Genomic DNA, 17,518 nt, shown 5'->3' on the forward strand with positions numbered 1-17,518 from the left:
AGAAGGGGACCTTAAAAGATGGAAAAATATTCCATGTTCATGGATAGGAAGGCTAAATGTCATTAAGATGTCAATTCTACCCAAACTCATCTACAGATTCAATGCAATCCCAATCAAAATTCCAACAACCTACTTTGCAGACTTGGAAAAGCTAGTTATGAAGTTTATTTGGAAAGGGAAGATGCCTCGAATTGCTAAAGACACTTTAAAAAAGAAAAACGAAGTGGGAGGACTTACACTCCCTGACTTTGAAGCTTATTATAAAGCCACAGTTGCCAAAACAGCATGGTACTGGCACAAAGATAGACATATAGATCAATGGAATCGAATTGAGAATTCAGAGATAGACCCTCAGATCTATGGCCGACTGATCTTTGATAAGGCCCCCAAAGTCACCGAACTGAGCCATAATGGTCTTTTCAACAAATGGGGCTGGGAGAGTTGGATATCCATATCCAAAAGTATGAAAGAGGACCCCTACCTCACCCCCTACACAAAAATTAACTCAAAATGGACCAAAGATCTCAATATAAAAGAAAGTACCATTAAACTCCTAGAAGATAATGTAGGAAAACATCTTCAAGACCTTGTATTAGGAGGCCACTTCCTAGACTTTACACCCAAAGCACAAGCAACAAAGAGAAAATAGATAAATGGGAACTCCTCAAGCTTAGAAGTTTCTGCACCTCAAAGGAATTTCTCAAAAAGGTAAAGAGGCAGCCAACTCAATGGGAAAAAATTTTTGGAAACCATGTATCTGACAAAAGACTGATATCTTGCATATACAAAGAAATCCTACAACTCAATGACAATAGTACAGACAGCCCAATTATAAAATGGGCAAAAGATATGAAAAGACAGTTCTCTGAAGAGGAAATACAAATGGCCAAGAAACACATGAAAAAATGTTCAGCTTCACTAGCTATTAGAGAGATGCAAATTAAGACCACAATGAGATACCATCTAACACCCGGTTAGAATGGCTGCCATTAAACAAACAGGAAACTACAAATGCTGGAGGGGATGTGGAGAAATTGGAACTCTTATTCATTGTTGGTGGGACTGTATAATGGTTCAGCCACTCTGGAAGTCAGTCTGGCAGTTCCTTAGAAAACTAGAGATAGAGCTACCATTCGATCCAGCGATTGCACTTCTCGGGATATACCCGGAAGATCGGAAAGCAGTGACACGAACAGATATCTGCACGCCAATGTTCATAGCAGCATTATTCACAATTGCCAAGAGATGGAAACAACCCAAATGTCCATCAACAGATGAGTGGATAAATAAAATGTGGTATATACACACGATGGAATACTACGCGGCAGTAAGAAGGAATGATCTGGTGAAACATATGACAACATGGATGAACCTTGAAGACATAATGCTGAGCGAAATAAGCCAGGCACAAAAAGAGAAATATTATATGCTACCACTAATGTGAACTTTGAAAAATGTAAAACAAATGGTTTATAATGTAGAATGTAGGGGAACTAGCAGTAGAGAGCAATTAAGGAAGGAGGAACAATAATCCAAGAAGAACAGATAAGCTATTTAACGTTCTGGGGATGCCCAGAAATGACTATGGTCTGTTAATTTCTGATGGATGTAGTAGGAACAAGGTCACTGAAATGTTGCTATAGTATGTAACTTTCTTGGGGTAAAGTAGGAACATGTTGGAAGTTAAGCAGTTATCTTAGGTTAGTTGTCTTTTTCTTACTCCCTTGCTATGGTCTCTTTGAAATGTTCTTTTATTGTATGTTTGTTTTCTTTTTAACTTTTTTTTTCATACAGTTGATTTGAAAAAAGAAGGGAAAGTTAAAAAAAAAAAAAAAGAAAAAAGACAAACAAGGGAAAAAAAAAAAAAAAAAAAACGATGTAGTGCCCCCTTGAGGAGCCTGTGGAGAATGCAGGGGTATTCGCCTACCCCACCTCCATGGTTGCTAACATGACCACAGACATAGGGGACTGGTGGTTTGATGGGTTGATCCCTCTACCATAAGTTTTACCCTTGGGAAGACGGTTGCTGCAAAGGAGAGGCTAGGCCTCCCTGTATTTGTGCCTAAGAGTCTCCTCCTGAATGCCTCTTTGTTGCTCAGATGTGGCCCTCTCTCTCCGGCTAAGCCAACTTGAAAGGTGAAATCACTGCCCTCCCCCCTACGTGGGATCAGACACCCAGGGAAGTGAATCTCCCTGGCAACGTGGAATATGACTCCCGGGGAGGAATGTAGACCCGGCATCGTGGGATGGAGAACATCTTCTTGACCAAAAGGGGGATGTGAAAGGAAATGAAATAAGCTTCAGTGGCAGAGAGATTCCAAAACGAGCCGAGAGATCACTCTGGTGGGCACTCTTACGCACACTTTAGACAACCTTTTTTAGGTTCTAAAGAATTGGGGTAGCTGGTGGTGGATACCTGAAACTATTAAACTACAACCCAGAACCCATGAATCTTGAAGACAGTTGTATAAAAATGTAGCTTATGAGGGGTGACAGTGGGATTGGGAATGCCATAAGGACCAAACTCCACTTTGTCTAGCTTATGGATCGATGTGTAGAAAAGTAGGGGAAGCAAACAAACAGACAAAGGTACCTAGTGTTCTTTTTTACTTCAATTGCTCTTTTTCACTCTAATTATTAATCTTGTTATTTTTGTGTGTGTGCTAATGAAGGTGTCAGGGATTGATTTAGGTGATGAATGTACAACTATGTAATGGTACTGTAAACAATCGAAAGTACAATTTGTTTTGTATGACTGCGTGGTATGTGAATATATCTCAATAAAATGATGATAAAAAAAAATAAATTAAAAAAAAAAAATGATGCTAGTATTTCCCAAGTTGTTCTACATATTCAACACTGTATCAAAATCTCATATGATATTTTTGAAGAATTTAACAAGCTAATCCTCAAATTCATATGAAATTCAAGGAGCCAACCATAGCAAAAACAATCTTGAATAAGAAGAGAAAATTTGTTGGATTCACACTTCACAATTTAATATCCATCTTAAAATACACAGTCATCAAAACAGGGTTGTAGTGTCATAATTATGGACATATTAATTAAATAGCATTCAAAGTCCAGAAATAAATTCTTATATTTATGATCACTTATTTTACACAAAGTTTCCAGAACAATTCAATGGAAGAAAGAATAATCTTTTCAATAAATTTTAATGGGACAACAGGCTATACATGTGCAAAAGAATGAAATTTACCCTTGCTCACACTGTATACCAAAAGTAATGAGAAATTTATTATCAACCTAACTGTAAGGTCTAAAACTGTAAAGTGTATAAAAATTTATGACTCCTATATCAGGAATACGTAGCTTCCATTTCCATTGTTAACTGCTTCAACCTCTCAAGGTTTCTTAGGTTAAAATGCTCTATTATTGTTAAAGCATCTATTTCTCCTTTTAATTCTGTCAGTTTTTATGTATTTCAGAGCTCTATTGCTTGCTGTATATATGTTTATAATTATATGTTCCTATTAAATTGACACTTTTATCTTTATAAAATTTCCCTTCTTATGTTTAGTAACTTTTTTTCACTTAAAGTCTATTTTGCCTAATGTTAGTATAGCCACATCAGCACTATTTTGATTATAATTTGCATTGTATATCTTTTTCCATCCTTTTAACCTGCTTGAATCTATGAATCTAAAGTGTGTCTATTATAGATTGCATATAGTTTGATCCACTTGTTTTCTGTTGACTCTGGAAATTTCTGTTTTTAAATTGGAGTATTAATCCATTTATATTTAATATAGTTATTGTTGTAGAATTATATCTGTCATTTTGATATTCATTTTATGTCATGTACTTTTTGTTCTCTTCCTCCAATACTGCCTTCACTTCTGTTAAATATTTTATAGTGTACCACATATACAAACCTTGTAGGTATTTATGCTACATTTTCATATCAGTTCTAATTTCTCTATCACTGGGTTTCTTTCATTTCATTCTCAATAATAATTATCCAACTTTTGGTTGGGGTTATCTGGCAATCTGCATGATTGTAGCAAAAGATAAAAATAAAAGAATCATAAAATAAAATAAGCAGAGAAAGGAAACAAAACACTAATGTTAACATTAAACCATTTAAGAATCTTAAAAAGTAGTTTCCCCAAATCAAGGATGAAAACTTGCTGGAATCTTGGAGGACAATTTTGCAAATTACCAAGATATAGTTTCTGCCCATTCCCCGCAAAAGACATACAGTATGATTTCCTGCAATTCCTTTCCTTTCTCTTCCTTCCTTCCTTCTTTCCTTCCTTCCTGCCTTCATTTCATTTTTTTATCACTTTATTTTAAAAATTCTGCTGCGATCACTTTTTTATATATTAGCTGCTATTAATGTTATGTAAATCTCCACTCATCACCTCATAACCTAATGACCCTAAAACAGACTACCATTGCTAACAAGAGACCAGAATTGCTCACAGTTTGTCATCCCACTGTATATTGTAGACCCAAACAAAAATAAGACAGTGCTATAATTGAGGAGGATATATATACATAAAATTCAAATTTCCCAAAAACATTAAGAATATTTTGTCTCCTATCTTAAATGTTGGATTGAAAAATTAGCTACATTAATCTCTTTATTTTTAAGAGACAAGGAAAATTACATGGTAAATGAGAGTAATGATAAAATATTGACATTAATATGCTAAAATCCTGAAACATGCATTGTTTCAAAAATAAGTAAGCAAGACATAATTGCAGTGCTACAGCTAAATTTTCCTACATATAAATTATTTCTCATAGCATAAACTTTTTATTTAACTTTCATAACAATAGTGATGTTGGATTTCTAATATTTTAAGAAGTACAGTGAAATAATGAGAAAAGAAAAAGTTGTTAAGGTGTTAAAAAAGGGGTCAGCAAAATTTTTTTTTTACTCACTGCTGGAGCTGAACCAGCATTTAATTTAGCTGCTATTTATTTGCTGTAGTTTCTGATCAACCATAGTGCATAAATACAACACATTTAATAATTTACAAAAATTTCTTACAAATGAAGTGTAAAATGCTAACACTTTATATAAAAATATATGTAGAGTTTGTTTTTCTTAAGTTTTAAAAATATAAACCCACATTTCTTCTTCACTCTTCTGATCAAGAGGTAGGATCTATTTCTCTCCTTGAATCAGGGCAAGCTTCTTCTGATTACTTTGCCCAATAGTGTATGACAGAAAATATAGTATGTGATTTCCAAGTCAAGGTTACAAAAACCCATGCAGCTTTCCTCTGGTTCTCTCAGGGTGCTTGCTTTGGGGAAAGCCAGCAATCATGTGAGAAATCCAATAACCCATTGGCTACCATGCTAGAGAGGCTAGAGAGGTCAATGCAGAAACATTCTAGCCAACAGCTCTAGCTGAATGAATACTCAATTGTTGTACAATGGATATCCATTGTTGTACAATGGATACAATGGATTACTACTCAGAAATGCAAATGACCAAACTATTGGTACATGCAACAAAATGCATGAAACTAAAATGCATTTCAAAGCAAAATAAACAATATATAAAGTACATATTATATGATCGCTTTTATATGATGGCCATAAGAAAGTAAAACTATAGTAACAGAAAACAGATGAGTTGTTACTTGGGTCTGAAGTAGGATAATGAGAATGACTACAAAGTAGCATCAGAGAACTATTTGGGGTAATGTATCTGTTCCATACCTAGAATTTTATAGTGGCTACATGATTTATGAATTTTAACTTTTTATGATTGTACACAAAGGGTATGTTGTATCCAAATTACACCTCACTAAATTTGACTTTAAAATAATAACCAAAGAGACTTTGTTACACATATTGATATATAAAGAACATTATTAAAGCAATTTCTTGATTATTAATTGAACAGAAAAAGGGTGATGTTCATAATTTATAACATTCAAAACTATGAGGTTTCAACTCTTGTGACTTAATAAAGGTAGTATTTTTTGGTGGGACTAACCCTCTTTTAAAACAAATGTATGCTTACTCTGAAAATTCCCTAATTCATGAGCTACATCTTTAATGGCTTCAAAAACAGCAGGAAATGAATTCTTCAAATCCTTAGAAACATTTGAATAGACTGGAAAATCCATTTAGAAATACCAAGTCACATAACATTTAAGAATAACTGACTGATTTAGAGCACACCTTGAAATGTTCTGTCTGTTACCAACTATACATTTATGGTGTCACAGCATTCCATTGCTATACATCAGAAGCAGATTTAGCACCATGTACAATTAGAAGACATTGTGTGCTTCAAATACAATATATTTACTTTTTGGAACAAAACAGATTGAAGATAAAAAGTTTTATTTTCAAATTCCGCATCTACTGACACATCAGGAACACAATGTTCCATATAAAAATTAAGATAAGAAGCCATGTTGTCCATTAATGTTAAAAATGTGACTTATGGAAGATAGCATCCTGACTAATGATAATTAAAACAAATCACTCACTCACAAGATTAATTTCAATTTAATTTCAAAGTTGAAAGATAACTGACCTGCTATAACTTCAATCAGAGTAAGATTACCAAAATTTCCTTATGCTTTGATTTACATTGAATATTTGATTTATAATGTCAATTTAACTACAATTAGCTTATAATTGAACCTTAATTGTAAGAAATGTTACAGGCAAAAATTTTAGGCCCAGCAATTAGAGGATCAGTTGTTCACATCATCATTTGAAATATTATCAAATTTCACTCATCCTCATTCTTATTCCTTCCCTTCACTTCCTTTCACGTTCCTTTCTTTCCATTCCCATTCCTTCTATTCTCTTGCTGAACATTTCAGTCCAAGAAATGTTCAGTTCTCTGAGGAGTTTGTGATGCAATGACCCAGAGAGATGTGTCAGAGTTCAAGAGATACAATGTCAGTTCTCACATGGAGTGTGAGGGTAAACCAGGGTATGTCTAGTCCAATTGGAGTGAGGAAAGCATTGACAGAATGGGGTGGCCTACTGAGGATTGTTGAAGCTTGAGCAGGGTAATGAGGGTATATGGAAATGTGTGTGGCACAACAGAATATGAGGACCATCATGCAATTATGTGCGTGTGTGGAGAAGTGGTAGCCTAGACCAGGATATTAGATTCATATATATGTATATATGTATGTATATATGCATGCATGTATACATATATATGTATACATATATAATATATATTATTAAAGAAGTTGTAGGATTATGGAAAAATCATGCAGAAAATATAGAGTTCCCATTTATCCCCCATATTTAACATTTTGCATTAGTGTGGTAACTTTTTTATAATTGATGAAAGACTATTATTATAATTAAACTATTATAGCCCATAGTTTACAGAGAGTTCACTCTGTTGTACAATCCTGTGGAATTTTTTCAAATTTTATTCTATTAACATATAAACAACCTGAAATTTCCCCCTTTTAACCATACACAACCACACCTCATTTTATTGTGTTTGCTTTATTGTGGTTTCCAGATATTCCATATTTTACAAATTGAAACTTGTGGTGACCTTGCCTCATGCAAGACTATCAGTGCCATTTTTCCAACAGAATGTGCTCACTTTGTGCCTCTGTGTCACATTTTGGTAATTCTTGTGATATTTGAAATTTGTTCATTATTATTCCTGTTATGTGATCTGTGATCAGTGATTTTTTTTAATTCATTTCTATGGAGTTGCAACCACACACCACACAACCATCCATGGTGCACAACCAACCATCCACATCACCATCACACAGCTGTGCATTCATTACCACAGTCCATCCCTGAACACCTTCCTTACACCAGAAAGAATAAAAATAGGAATAAAAAAGTAAATAAAATATCAAAGTCACCCCCATCCCACTCTACCCTTCACCTCATCCCTGCCCTCATTTTCCACTTATCCATTCACACATTGGAAAAAAGAAGTGTGATCCACAAGGCCCTCACAATCACAGCACCACCCTCTGAAAGCCACATAGCCACACAATCATCCCCAAGAGTCAAGACCACTGGGACACAGCCCAACTGTCACAGGTACTCACCTCCAGTCATTCCAACACACCAAAACCCAGAAAAAGATATCTATACAGTGCACAAGAATATCCACCACAGTGACCCCTTGACTCCACCTGAAATTTCTCAGCCACTGAAACCCCACCCTATTCCATTTTGCTTCCCACTCTCAGTCAAGAAGATGCTCCCAATCTCACAATGCTGGTCCCAGGCCCACCCCCAGGAGAAACATCCTGTGCTGTCAGGGATCTCCACATCCTGGGAGTCAGGACCCATGCAGGAGGAGGGCAGCAAGTCATCCACTGAGTTGGCTAAGCTAGAGAGGGCCACTTCTGAATGAGAAAGAAGCACTCGGGAGAGACTCCTAGGCACAATTATAAGCAGGTTCAGCCTTTCATCTGCAACAATGAGTCCCACAAGGGCAATTCCCAAGACAGAGGGCTTGGCGCACCAAGCTGTCAGTCCTCAATGCTTTCAAGAACACCAGCAACAACCCAAATAAGGAAGTCCAACAACTCTGAACCCTCCCCCAACTCCCCAGGCTTCCCCCTGCACACACAAGTTTATTCTCTGCCCAAACCACCTTGGGAAGTGCTACTACCCCACACCAACATGCACAAACCCACCAGACCCCACTTCCCTTTCAAAGTTCCATGTAACATGGTGTTCAAACAAGCTGACCACACAAGTCAGAAAACACAGATCCTACAGCAAACAAACATCTCTTCCCCAGTCTCACACTGAAGCTGAAGCCCCAAAACACAGTATCACCCTTCACTTCCCAGCCTGACCTGCCCCTGTCCTTATGAGATCTGCTTCATTCATATCTCTAATTGGAGTCTGGAATCTTTTATTTTTCACTTTTTTAACAGTTGCTGTAAGTTCTAATACTGACATTCATATCTGCCGAGCTCTAGCACTGAGTGGCAGGTGTCACACAGATACCCAAAGTTACAGATACCAATCTGGTTATAAACAAAGGGATCAGCATCTTGGAATTTGGAGACAGCCATTAAAATTCAGTAATAGATGTGACTTCTGTAAGATCTTACAATCTAGGGAACTTTACAGTAAGCATTCCTCTGATAAGCTGTGCTCTAAGATTCAATTCTAAGTTTACTCATTGTACTTAGTCCATTTTGGTGAGGCATTATATTGTTTGCCTTTGTTTCCAGCATACTTCACTCAAAGTGATGTCTACATGATCCTTTCACCTTGTTCCATATCTGACACCTTCACTCTTTCTTACAGTTGCTCAATATTCCATTGTATGCATACATCACAGTTGTGATCAGTGATATTTGATGCTGCTATTGTAAATTGTTTTGAAACACCAAGAAACTCATCCATACAAAACTGAACTTAATAAATGTTGTGTGTTCTGAATGCCCAACCAATGTGCTGTTCCCCATCTCTCTCCCTCTCCTCACCCTCCCTATTTTTTGAGATACAATAGATTGAAATTAGGTCAATTAATAACTGTGCAATGGTCTTTAAGTGTTCAAGTGAAAGGATGAGTTGCAAGTCTTTCATTTTAAATCAAAATCTAGAAATGATTCAGCTTAGTTAGGAAGTCATATTGAAAGCCACAATAGGATGAAAGCTTTACCTCTTTTACCAAATAGCCAAGTTGTGTATGCACATTAAAATTTCTTGAAGGATAAAATGTAACAAAGGCAATATGCCATGCTAAATGCATATGAGAGGGGGATGTAGGGGAGGAATATGGGATTCTTGGTAGTGGTGTTATTTGCTGTCCTTACTAGTATATTGTATTGTATGACATGTTATTTTTCTTTTTATCATTTTTTTCTTATTGCTAAAAAAAAAACAATTTTTCTTGTAGTAATAAATATGTTCAGGTGCTGATTGTGGTGATAAATGTACAACTTTATGATGATACCATGAACAACTGATTGTACACTGTGGATAAATGTATGGTATGTGAATATAACTCTATAAAATTGTAGGAAAATATACATAAGAGTAAAAGTGCTGGAGAAAACATGGTGAGAGGGATTTACCTATGTACCTGTTGATAAGCAGGTAGAATGGTGTAGCCTTTCTGAAGGTCAGTGTGGTTGTTCCACAAAAAGTTAAGTATGTGGGGACCAAAAGGTCCTGTAACCTCATTGTGGGGTATGTCATTTGAAGATCTGAGGGCAGAGACATGAATGAACATTTGCAAACTGGTGTTCATGGAGGCAGTAATCATGATTTGCAAAGGGTGCAGATGACTTAAGGGTACATTGACTGAAGAATGTTCCACTTTATGTGTACGGTAGTGTACACATAAAGTGGAACATTGAGCAACTACAAGAAGGAGTGAAGCTGTGAGACACACAATGAGGTGAATGGATCCTGTACACAGTATTTGAGTGAAGTACACCAGAAATGAAGACAAACACTTTAATGCCTCACCAATATGGACTAACTACAATTTGTAAACTCAGAATTGAATCTTAGAACATAGCTTAATGTGGACATAATTATTGTAATAGTCCCAAGATTGTAAGCTCTTACAGCAGTTAACTCTACCCCTGAATTGTAATGCCTATCTCTAAGCTTTGAGATGCTGATCTCCTAGCATATAACCTGATTGGTCTCTGGAACAATGCATATCTCTGAGACACCTGAAACTCAGAGCTAGAGCTCAGCAGTTATGAATGTCAGTATTAGTGCATACAGCCACTGTTAAAAAAAAAAAAAGCTGAAAAAGAGCCCAGACTTCAATTAGTGATATGAATGAAGCAGGTCTGGTTAAGACCAGGGCAAGCCAGGCCAAAGTGTAAAGGTTGAAACTGACTGTGTTTTGAAACTTCAACTTCCATATGAGACCAAGGGAAGAGATATCTATTTGGTACAGGATCTAAATTTTCTAAACAGTGCAACTCTGCAGTTGATTTGTTCAAGCTCAACAATTGCATGGAACTTTGAATAGTTAGTAAGATACAATAGGTTAGTATAGGCTGGAGTGAAATAGTGACACATCCCAGAGTAATTTGGGCAGATAATAAAAAATATATTTACAGCCTCCCCCTCCCCAGCCCCGAGGATCTGGGGGAAGGTGCGGATGTGTTGGACATCCTCACCTGGACTGGTGTTGATGTTGTCACAAACATTGGGACTGGCAGTTTGATGTGCTGAGCCCTCGATCATGGGACTTGCCCTTATGAAACTTGTTACTGCAAAGGAGAGGCTAAACTTGCATATAATTGTGCCTAAAAGTCTCCCCCTGAGTACCTCTTTGTTGCTCAGATGTGGCCCTCTCTCTCTCTAACTGAACCACCTCAATAGGTGAACTTGCTGCCTTCCCCCCTACGTGGGACCTGACTCCTGGGGTGGTAAATCTCCCTGGCACTACAGAATATGACTCCCAGGGATGAATGTGGACCCAACATCGTGGGACTGAGAGTATCTTCTTGTCCAAAAGGGGGATGCAAAATGAGATGAAATAGTTTCAGTGGCTGAGAAATTTCAAATGGAGTTGAGAGGTCGCTCTGGTGGACATTCTTATGCACTATATAGACAACACATCTTAGGTTTTAATGCATTGGAATAGCTAGAAGTAAATACCTGAAACTAGCAAACTCCAACCCAGCAGTCTGGACTCCTGAAGACAATTATATAATAATGTAGACTACAAGGGATGACAGTGTGATTGTGAAGACCTTGTGGATCACACCCCCTTTATCTAGTGTATGGATGAGTAGAAAAATGGGGATAAACACTAAAGGACAAATGGGATGGGATGGGGGGATGATTTGGGTGTTCTTTTTTCACTTTTATTTTTTATTCTTGTTCTGGTTCTTTCTGATGTAAGGAAAATGTTCAGAGATAGATTGTGGTGATGAACGCATAACTATGTTATCATACTGTGGACAGTGGATTGTATACCAAGGATGATTGTATGGTGTGTGAATGTATTTCAATAAAACTGAATTTAATTAAAAAAATTCTTGAAGGAAATTAAAGGGGCTACTCCAATGACTAAATGAATAATATGAAATCAAATGCCTTATTGCTAATATGGAGAAAGTTTTAGTGGTCTGGATATATCAAACCAGGTAAAATGTTCCCTTTATCCAAAGCCCAATATAGAACAAAGCCTCAATTCTCTTCAGTTCTATGAAAGTTGAGGGAGGTGAAGAAGCTGCAGAAGAAAAGTTCAAAGCTAGCAGAGGATGGTTCAAGAGGTTTAAGGAAAGAAACCCTCTCCATAGCATTAAAGTGCAAGCTGTAGTAGCAAGTACTGATGTAGAAGTTGCAGCAAGTTATCCAGTAGATCTAGCTAAAATAATTGATAAACGGAGCTTCACAAAACAAAAGATTTTCAATGAATATGAAACAGCCTTCTAGTGGGAGAAGATGTCATTTAGGATTTTCTTAGGTCTAGAGGCAAAGTAAATGCCTGGATAAAAAGCTTCAAATACCTGGTTGACTCTTGTTAGGGGCTAAAGCAGCTGGTGACTTCTTTTAAAAATTCAGTTTTATTGAGAAGTATTCACAAATCATACAATCATCCACAGTGTACAATCAGTTGTGCACAGTACCATCATATAGTTGTGCAATCATCCCCAAAATAAATTTTTGAACATTTCCATTACTCCAAAATATAAAAAAATAAAAATAAATAAAAACAAGGATAAAAATACAAGTAAGGAAGAACACCCAAAATATCCCATCACACAATACCCCCAATTTTTCATTTAATTTTTGTCCCCATTTTTCTCCTCATCTTATCCAATGTATAAAGGGAGTGTGAGCCACAAGGTTTTTACAATCACCCAGTCACACAGTGTAAGCTTCATATTTATACAATCATCTTCAAAAATCAATGCTTCTGGATTGCAGTTCAAGAGTTCCAGGTATTTCCTTCTAGCTCTTCCAATACACAAAAATTCTGAAAGGGATATCTATATAATGCATGAAAATATCCTCCAGAATGACTTCTCAACACTATTTGCTATTTCTCAGCCACAGAGACTTTAATTTGTTTCATTTCTCTTCCCACTTTTGGTCAAGATTTTCTCAGTCCCACAATTCCATGTCCAGGTTCATCCCTGGCAATCATGTCCCACATTGCCAGAGAGATTTACACCACTGAGGTCATGTCCCATGTAGGGGAGAGGGCAGTGAGTTTACCTGCTGAACTGGCTTAGAGAGAGGGGCCACATCTAAGCAACAAAAGAGGTTCTCTGGGGATGAAACTTAGGCACAATTGTAAGTAGGCTTAACTTCTCCTTTTCAGTAACAAGCTTCATAATGGCAAGACATAAGATTAAGGACTTGACCTTTTACATTGGTAGCTCCCAGTGCTTGTGAGAATATCACTAGCTCCCCAAGTGGTGGAGTTTAATATTTCAACATTTCCCCCCAGTTCCTCATAGGGGTTTTGCAAATACATATTTATTCTCTGCTCAAATTACTTTGGGATATATTGGAGTTTGACACTAATCTGTACAAACCAACTAGATCTGACTCCCTATTCAAAGTTCCATGGAATTATGGTGTTTGAGTACACTGACCATAAAGGTAAAATTATCTGGTGTGCTATAGAAAATATAGATTTTGCACCAAATAAAATACCTTCCTCTGGTCTCACACAAAAGTTGAATTTTAAAACACAGTCAATATCATCCTTTTCCCTTTAGTCTGACTTGCCTTAGACCTAACCAGATCTGCTTCATTCATATCTCTAATTGAATCCAGAACTCTTTTTCAGATTTTTTAACAATTGCTGTATGGGATAATACTGACATTCATAGTTGGCAAGCTCTAGATCTGAGTCTCTGGTGTAACACAGATACTCAAACTTCTAGGCAGAGTCTAGGTTATTCACAAAGAGCTCAACATCTCAGAATTTAGAGACAACCATTACAACTCAGGAATAGATGTGACTGTGGTAAGAGCTTACAGTCTATGGATCTTTACAATAAGCCTTCCTCTGATAACCTGTGTTCTAAGATTCAATTCTCAGAGTTTGTAAATTATAGCTAGTCCATATTGGTCAAGAGTTATAAGGTTTGTTTTTTTCATTTATAGCTTACTTCACTGAAAATGTTGGTTCAGAGCAGCTCCTGAATCCATTCAGAGAAGCTCCTGATTTCAGGGCAACATGGCTCAACTTCCCTACCCTAAAAAGAATTTCAACTGTACAAGAGGAGCACAGTGCTCAGAATACAATGCCAGTTCTGTCAAAATACAAGGTGACACCAATTATTTCATCAACCATCCTGTAATTCCCACCATACAGTTTGCTTATGAGGACATCAACACATTAGAGCATCCAAGTTTTCTCTCTGAGGCCTTTTTTTCCTAAACATGCAACAAAAATTGAAGAACTGGATCACCTTTTCAACCTTCATGAAACCATTACCAAGCTCTCTGGAGAAGTGATTTTGTAAAGTGCCAATGAACGAGTTCTGCCCTTTAATGCTCTCAATATAGCTTTAGAAGTTCAAAACAGCCTTAAAGGTGACTGACACAACACTCCTCAACTGCTAGCTATGGCCTCACACCTGTCAGAGGGTGCTGACCTCTTTCAGTCAGATGAGCTGCGTCCTGCTAATGACCCCAAAGAGAGGACACCCATCCATGTCTGAATGCTGAATGACATTCTCCAAGACTTGGAAAAAAGCTTCCTGGTGCTTCAGGTGCTCCCAGGATTTTGTTGTAGGAAGGTGTTTCAAAATTCATATTTTTATGCCACCTCAATTGGAATTTTGGTGTTTAACCCTCAGAAAATGCACCTTCTCTGACTATAGTGCTCTTAAAAATAAAACAAAAAACTGTAAAGCAACTATTACACCTATAATTTGAGGACTACCTTCCCCTCAGAGAAAAGTCCAACTGCCTACATGTATGTCTTTGTGTGTGCATAAACAAGGAAACTTGGTTTAGCAATAGCATATGGAAAATGGCTTAAGTTTTTTGTTTTTCTTTACCTTTTCAATGTTAAGGCCAATATATGTCAAATGTGATATGGCTACTATGCAATTATAGGTTGTTATGACAGAAATATGCTTTCTGGATGGATTAGGATATTGATCCATCCTATTTTGCCCGGGTAAGACCACACCTAGAGAATTGCATGTAATTCTAAAAACTTTATTTTAAGAGGGAGTTAAGTTGACTATTTAGGGTAGAGTGGGACTTAGGTGGGTATTGAAACAACAATTGAATTAGGAATAGCTGGCTAGTGGCTTACCAAAGAGAGCTCCCTGCAAATGTTTGTAAAGTTTTCACAGGGAAGAACTCTTGGAGGTTGAGACCAGTACAACGTGGTTTTGTTTTTGATGTTTCTGATATAGTAGAAAATAAGTAAAAGCAAAAATGGGGTTCAAAAAATTGTGACATATTTTAAAAGTTTTTATCTAACTGTTCAATTTTTCTACTAAATACAGGCACACATCTATCTGTATACCTGTGTATAGTGTGTATAATATGTGTATATGTTGTGTGTGTATCCACATGTATCTATATGAGTGTCTATATAGGCATATATATATACATATATATATATATACATATATATATATATACACATACATATTCCATTTTAAAGCACTGGTAAAGTCTAAATTTGAGGCTTTTTATGAATGAGTTATAAATATGGGCAAAATTGTCCCCCTGCTTCACTCTTCTCCCAGTCCTTCTTTGCCTCCCTTTTCCTTGCCCTATGCCCATGAAAGGCCTGGATTAAACATACTATACCTACCCAAAGGATATAAGTAGGACTAAAGAACTGAATGAAATGGGAATACAAATCATACCTGCATACAAGAAAGAGGTTTCTAACAAGCAGTGGTCTTAAAAAGCAGAATGTGATATTTTTATAAGGTAGTGAACACAGCATCACCATAGGTATTAAACACAGGCTGCACAGTCCTAAGCATCATCTGAGTATTTGGGCTACATTAGGTTTATGGAAACTTTAATACCAAAATTCTGTGATTTTACAAGTCATTTAATCATTTTGTGCCTTAATTTCTACATCCATAAAATGAGATGATGGGATGAGATCCTTTAGTAAGGTCTTTTTTATTTTACTTCTGATTTTGATGATTTTCCTTTATAATTTCAACTTAAACCCACATATAAAATCCTTATTTTATATTATTTCCTCTGTCACTATTGACCCTGTGCTATTTAAGACTTGGAAAGCATTTGTTTATTCCAGTGGATATTTATAAGGCAATTTCTATGCTCCCTGAACTCTTTTAATAAAAGAGACATATCAGTAGCCTAAAGTTAAAAATGAAACAGAACAAAAAACAAAACAAAACAAAACAACACACCTCTGCCCTCATGAGGCTATATTCTAGGGTTGTGGGTAGGGAGACAAACAATGGAAAAGGTAATTAATTAAAATATAGTGCATGGTACACATGATAAGTGCTGAAGAAAAAAATCAAATCATACTTTTAAATCAAACCTATTAGAAAAGTATTAAAAGGGATAAATTATGATTTCAGAAGATATTAAGTAAGATAATTCAATTTCCTTCTTTTAAAATTTATGAAAAATTCATAAATTCATAAAACTCATACATTAAGAATATAGTCTTTTAATATTATGGTAGAGTAAGCTTTTTTACCATTTGCCTTTCTTGGCATTTGCAGTAGATATGGAAGAACTCTCTTTCTGACTTATGGATCAAGTAAATTTTTTATTACCCCTTCAATAATAAAAAAAAATGTTATCCTCAGTATCCATACATTTAGTTGCAGGCCTCACAACTTCATTCCTTCTTGCAACCACTCAATATTCTATTGTATGCATACACCACAGTTCACCATTCTGTTCCTCAGTTGATGTACCCTTAAGCCACCTCTATCCATTGCAAATGGTGAATACTGCTGCCATAAACACCAGTGTGCAAATGTCCATTCATATCCATGCTTTCATTTCTTTCAAGTATATACACAATAATGAGGTCACAGGATATTATGGCAACCCCATACTTAACTTCTTGTGGAACCAGCAAACTGCCCACCAGGTAGGCTGTACCATTCTACTTCCCCACTGAAGTAAATAGGTACATCCATCTCTCCACCTTTTTTTCCAGCACTTTTATACCTCTGCTTATTTTTCCCCTGCAATTTTATAGAGATATATTCACATACCATGCAATCATACACAATGTACAATCAATTTTTCACAGTATCGTCATATCATATAGTTGTGCATTTATCACCAGAATTAGTCCTTGAACATATTCCTTACTTCAAAATAAATTAAAGTAAGAATACTAAAAAGAATAAAAGAAAAAAAATTAAATGGTCAGGCAACACCAGCACCACCACAAATCCATACCCCTCCCTTATATCCCCCCCTTATAGATATTTAGCTTTGGTCTATTGCCTTTGTTACACTGAATGTAATCATATTACAATGTTACTCTTAACTATATACTCTAGTTTTCCTTGATTATATTTCCCCAATACCATCCTGTTCTTAACACCTTATAAAGTTGGCATTCATTTGATCTCTTACATGAAAAGTA

This window comes from Choloepus didactylus, chromosome X (assembly GCF_015220235.1).
Source record: "Choloepus didactylus isolate mChoDid1 chromosome X, mChoDid1.pri, whole genome shotgun sequence".
NCBI classification, from domain to species: domain Eukaryota; kingdom Metazoa; phylum Chordata; class Mammalia; order Pilosa; family Megalonychidae; genus Choloepus; species Choloepus didactylus.